We start from the raw sequence: 6,573 nt of genomic DNA on the forward strand, positions 1-6,573 counted from the left end.
TTTTAGAAAAAAAACAACCCTCAGAATTCCAGCTACCCTGAGAGTGGGGGGTGATTCCTTTCTAATAGTGTTCTCTGACGTGCCGATCCTTAGGTAGCCAAATTAGCACCATCCAAGCACAAGATGGGAGGGTTGCAGGAATAAAAGCAACAGGAACCTAAAGTAGGATATAGCATCCTTCCTGTCTACAGAATGCTCTGCATTTGTGGTGGAACAGAAAATTGGGGTGGTTGGGATGGAGTTTAGGAAAGGGTGTCGGTGGCAGAAACCCTGAAAAGGAACATTCCATCCTGCAATGTTTTTTCGGAGGTCCAGCTCATAGTTTAAAACTCTGTAATAAGCTGCCAGTTCCATTCTTCAACAACACACTTTATCTCATTCCTTCTCCCTCCCTCCCAAATCTCCTGTTAGCTTCCCTTGGCTTTCTCCTCCAAAGGTCTGCTGGTTAAGCTGTTGGGTTTTTTCATTTGTCTCTGGTTTAGTTTTTAAAAGCACCAAGGCTCGGGCTTGCCTGGGAGCCACCCATTCTGATCGGGAAGGTTGTTGCCTTCACACCTTGGGTGAGATCTGGTTACGCTTGCTCTCTTTATCACTGTATTCCTTCAAATGTCTGTCTTTGAACAAAAGCTCTCAAAGCTGATGCCTGGTAATCTCTGGCTAAAATTAAGCAGAGCCCAGAGAAAGAGCCTTTGGGTTAAACAGTGAGGGGCTGACATGGTAAAATAGGCATTTTGCAGGGAAGTTACAAGTTGGAATATTTTGTGTGTCAAGGGTCTGCTGTACATATTTAGCAGGTTTACTTGCGATGCTTAAACCATGGTCTAGCACTTTGTGCATGAGCCTGGGCGAGCCTAAGCAAAGTCTCAAGCTTACACACTCTCCTTTCCTCTTCCTCTTACATGGCTGGGAGAACTTCTACTTCTGGTGCGCCATTATGTATGACCCAAGAGCCATGGTTTAAAGGAAACTCTGGAGAAGTTAAGCCAGCTAGCATCATAAAGCATGGTTTGAAGTTAACTTGGCTTTAAAGCACAATTCCCAGTTCAAGCATAACAACAAGCCAGCATTTGTAGAAACAAAACTAAGCATGGCAAAAGTTCTCTTGCCTGAGCCAGGAGGAGGGCTGAGCTTGTGAACCAATGTGCATAGTGCTAATTGCAACTTAGTTTTTGGCTTTCTATTTTAAAAGGGCACAAACTTAGATAGCTGGAGCTTTGTTTAGGTTGTGTGGAGTCATGCAGTCCTAATCTGTCCAAGCTTGGCAGGTACAAGTTTAACAGTGGAATAGAATTCATTGGCTCCTTTTGAGGCATCAGAAGAGCTTCCAAGTGTGGATGACATTTAAAAACACTCCTTTCCATGCAAAGCTATAGTGAAATGGTAACTGAGACACAAGTGATCATGTTTGCATAGCATCATTTATTTAATTTTTTTTAAAAAGCCCATCTAACAAGTGTACAACATGACCACTTCTTCATGTGTTATGTTTCCCCCATGATCAAAGGGTAGTCCTAATAAATTACTACTTTGCTTTGTAGTAGCACAGAAGACTCACTGTATCTGGAATCGGAGGCATTCAAATATGGGAAGTTAAGGTAAAATTGTTCAATACAGCTGTCTGCAAAATTAGCTTGAGGCCTAACTTTCTGTGATTTTATTGATGAAATCACCAGTGTGCTTTGTCAAAGGAATCTCAGTGTGCCTCACATATTCTTCTATTTCAGATTGGGGAAAAATCAATAGGGGCAAATAATTAGATGGATAAGGCAAAATATGTTGCATCAACATTTTTTAATAAAACATGACAATATCTATTTTACTTCTCTGTATTAAACATAGTTGTTGTAAGAACACTTTGGTTTTCAGATCACATCCATTATCAGATGCTTCCCCACTCAAGCCTCTTGCTAAGAACATTATCAAACCAATTGAGGTAAACAAATTTAGGGAAGATTATCTCACAAAATGGAAGGATTAAACTGCTTCCACTGCTCTTGCCTTCCTGCTATTTAATTAGAGCCTTGCTGCTTAAGGCAATAAATGTTCAGATAAAAGTGTGTCAGTGGCAGTTTGTGACGACAAACTTCAGAACTTCAGAACAGGGAGAAGTAATAGTTTCTCAACATTTCTAAAAGGGCAAAACCAGTCTAGGATGAATTTCAAATTCGGATTTGACTTTTGCTCTCTGATTTAGAAGCTAGTTGCTTTTCAGACAATCAAAGCTGATAGGCATTGACTCTCATTGTGGTTTCTCATCATTGTCAATCAATAAAATCTGCAGGAAATTGATTCCTTCCTTTAAAAACAAATTAGCAAGGATAAAACTTTTAAAATATCTGTTGGCTTCTATTTTGAACTTGCAGTTTCTGGTTCAAAAATAGAAATGTTTCCCATGCTAAAGAACTCAATTGGTTTTTTAAAAAAATATTTCTGTACAGTGGTGCCCCGCAAGACGAATGCCTCGCAAGACGAAAAACTCGCTAGACGAAAGGGTTTTTCAGTTTTGCGTTGCTTTGCTAGACGAATTTCCCTATGGGTTTGCTTCGCAAGACGAAAACTTCTTGCACTTTTTTTTTTAAGCCGCTTGAAGAGGCGCAGTTGCGACGGACCGAGCTTCGCAAGACGAAAAACATCGCAAGATGAAAAGACTCGCGGAACGAATTCTTTTTGTCTTGCGAGGCACCACTGTACTTTAAAAAAATGTAAATATAGGTTTTCTGTCCGCTGAGCTCATTGCAACCCTTTTATTGATGTCTTCTTCATTTACACCTCTTTTGGGTGCTGACATCTAAATACTATGGACCTCATCATGGACCTCTTACAGGCCCCTACTGAGCTGTATGGCTTTTACACATTCTGCCCCCCTGAATAACTACTACTTCTGGTGTGAACAATAATAGTCTATGCAAGATTAATTCGAACCATAGTGGAATTGTCATAGATCAGCACCAATGCGTGTTCTGAACAAGCTATCCCGCCTCCTAGTTAAGAGTTTCAAATATACTTAGTCCAGCAGCTTTCTCCTCTTGTAAGGGTTTGACATCGAGCTTTTTACATGGTAAAGTTTTCTTGAAGTGCGGCATTTTTTGCTCCTCCTGGTCACATGAACTTATGAACCACCCCCGCATGAAACTTTTAATGATGGATCTTCTGTAGCATTTATAAGTCTTTATAAGATAGAAATTTCTGGAGGAAAGGTTGTGTAGAATTCCGTCACAAGGATACCCTTGCCGCCTCTTGAAAATTCAGAGAAGTGGGGAACATTTTAATACTTGGCTTAGTGCATAAACTGATATTTTAGCAGCACGCACAGTGCATTTTTGAAGTGGCTACGGCATGGTCTCTGGTCATCCCTCTCTAACCTTTCTTTTCAAAATTTGGTAATGAAGTTCAGCAGTGCTTTTGGCACCAGCAAGCCACTATAAGCGTCCCAAGTGTCTCGACTATTTGACTTTAATGGCTCTAATATCACATTGCAGCACTGAGGCCAAGGGCCAAGTCTAGAGAGTGATGGGGAATCCTGAGCTCATATTCTGGTTTGTAAGGCGGCTGTGGGAGCATCCATCTTGAATCTCTTTTCTCAGACACTGCTTTTATTCCAAGTCTACCTCCTTTTCTGTAGGCATCTGTGTTCTCAGTTTTACTGTTGCTGAAAATGAGGAGGAAAATACCTCTGCTAAAATAAAAATATGGGGCCTCATCTTTAAGCCTATAAAGGTTAAAGGACTCAAGTGATGTTTAGAAACTGTTCAGGATACAAATAATCTCATTACTAGTTCCACTTGTATCCAGTGGCCTCTGGACTCGTGTTTCTTAGGCAGCAGTTTCTACCCGCCTCATGCCGTCTGACAAATTGCTTTTGAAATTTAGAGTTTGTGATATGATATTAGTTAGGGTGGGAGTCTTCTGTGCATAGGGAACAAGTAACAAATTTAAGTCACAGCCATAATTTCGTTTTTCTAAAAGCATCTAATGTAGAACTGGGACCAAAACTGAATCAAACCATGTCCATGCTGACAAACTGCTAGAAAACAAAATATCTGACTTTACAAGTCATTTCAAAAAGTGACATGTATATTTTTAATTCCTATCAAACATGAAAAATGTCTTTCGGGTGATGAAAGTGTAAGAGTAAAAATCTTGAAAGCTCTTAATATACATATTTTCCACATATCTCACCTTATACTGTGAAAATCAATCTGTACACTTTGTGAAGAGCAGAAGTATAAATAAGCCAGCATTAAGTTTGAACTTTCTAATTAAAAAAATGGGAGAACAAATATTCTTGTATAGATAAGATTTCACAAGTAATAGGATACATTTAAGATGTCAGATTGCTGTAGCTGGTGAAACGTTTTTGTGTTCTGTTTACATCGACTACTGTTTTTTCTATGATTATTTTTAGGGGAGAAAAAGCGTTTTAAAGTAATAATTGTTATACCTTAGAACTTTAATATGTAACTAGCTCCTCTTAAACAAGCTCTGAAATTCATAATTTAAGGACTAAGGTAACTACATTTGTGGTCCTACACATCTACTAGCTTTGTATGAAGTACTTTATAACTTAAAAGTTACAGTAGTTTATTAAACTATCTCCAAGATTGTTGCAGTGGGGTCATTTTCTATATCTTTTTGTATCTCCTGATATCTACATAGCCATTATGGACAAAAATTATTTGGGGGGGGCTTCAAAACATTGAACCATTATTTGATGTTTTTAAACCTTTTAAAATTATTGTGAATACAAAATCAAACTATAGCGTCCTGTTTATATATATTGTCTAGCATTACTACATTTGTGATATTATTATTTTTAACATAATTAAGTTTGGAGAAAAAATACTAGTCTCTTGAACAGGTCAGTTTGGAGACTGCTTTGCTACTGTGATATCCAATGTGGACCACTGCCTAAAGTTGGGGGGGAACGGGACTCTAATTGGACCAATAACCTTTGCTGATATGACAATACCTTTATCCTATTTGTGCTATTTGATGAGGAAATTAATGCGTTTGACTTTAGTAGCAATTAAATCCGCGGTGTGGTCTAAACCACTGAGCCTCTTGGGCTTGCCAATCAGAATGTTGGCGCTTCGAATCCCAGTGATGGGGTGAGCTCCCGTTGCTCAGTCCCTGCTCCTGTCAACCTAGCAGTTCGAAAGCACGTCAAAGTGCAAGTAGATAAATAGGTACCGCTCCGGCGGGAAGGTAAACGGTGTTTCTGTGCACTGCTCTGGTTTGCCAGAAGCGGCTTAGTCATGCTGGCCACATGACCCGGAAGCTGTCTGCGGACAAATGCCGGCTCATCGGCCTATAGAGCGAGATGAGCGCCGCAACCCCAGAGTCGTCCACGACTGGACCTAACGGTCAGGGGTAACTTTACCTTTACTTTACTTAAAATCAGCGATATACATTCCATGGCAATCAGTGCTACAGAATTAAGTTTTTCTGTGTTTAAAGAGAGATAAAATAACTCTGGGGGCAGTTTTCTAATGCTGTATCTTTGCGTATTACGCATGATGTATTGTACTGATTTAAGCTAAGAATCCTGGAACCAACATTTCTGATACAGAAGTACCTTTTCCACTTGAGTTTCTGTTGTGTACATGTACAAAGGCAATTGTTTCCATGATAAAATAAATGGGATTAACCATAGTTCAAACAAGAATATACTTTGCCTAGCTGGATCTACAGTCATTTGTTACGTCAGCAAATAAATGCTTTCGATGAGGACAGTATATCAGCTGTTACATCAACACAATGATGTCATGTAGCCATTGCACTGGATTGGAGTGGAAGCATTTATCAGTGCTGAAATGTTTCATTTCATTGTCTTCTGAAATCATCTTTCAAAGAATGTTACTTTTTTGTACAATGTCTCAAGTTTATATAGTCTGACTGTACCTGATATCAGTACCATTCACCAATTTCCTAAAGGAAATACCTCACTTTGAGCAATCTCTTTTTTGTAACCGTCAAGTGAGTGGAATTCTGTGTCTTCGTTACTGATTGTAAAGTGCTATAAACTGAACCAAGCCAAGGAACAAAATAATAATGGCTTTTAATGGTTTACCGTTATGAGACATGCTGATTTCCTTAAAATAAATCTGGTGTTTGTTTTTAAACATTAGGAAAGTGTCTTATTTCAAGATTTTGTCTGTGCACTATAGAATCACTGCTCATTTTGCCTGCTTGGGTTTTGTGTCCCCCCCCCCTTCTGACTGGCTTTCTGTAAGCTGAATTTTTAATATGGAGAAAAATTAAAAGAACAGGGGCCATGCAAAGTATTTGGCTTTCATTAGTATTTTTTATGTTGTAGTGGGATGTCTTTTTAAGTGGGCCACACAAAAAATGAGAAAATGGGTAGTAGTCTATTGGTCTATTCTGAATATCGCTTAGTTGACATTAACGGGCCTAACTTAGTTGTGTTTATTAATTTAAATGGGTCTACTTTGAGTAAAATTTAGTGGCCTACCACCCTATGTATGGGGTGCTATTATACATTTGGTAGTACTCTCATTGTTCCACATCAACGATAAAAGGGGAAAGGGAGACACAAGTTAAATCATGAAGACG

Source organism: Podarcis bocagei (genome assembly GCF_964188305.1).
Source record: "Podarcis bocagei genome assembly, chromosome: 8".
Lineage (NCBI taxonomy): Eukaryota > Metazoa > Chordata > Lepidosauria > Squamata > Lacertidae > Podarcis > Podarcis bocagei.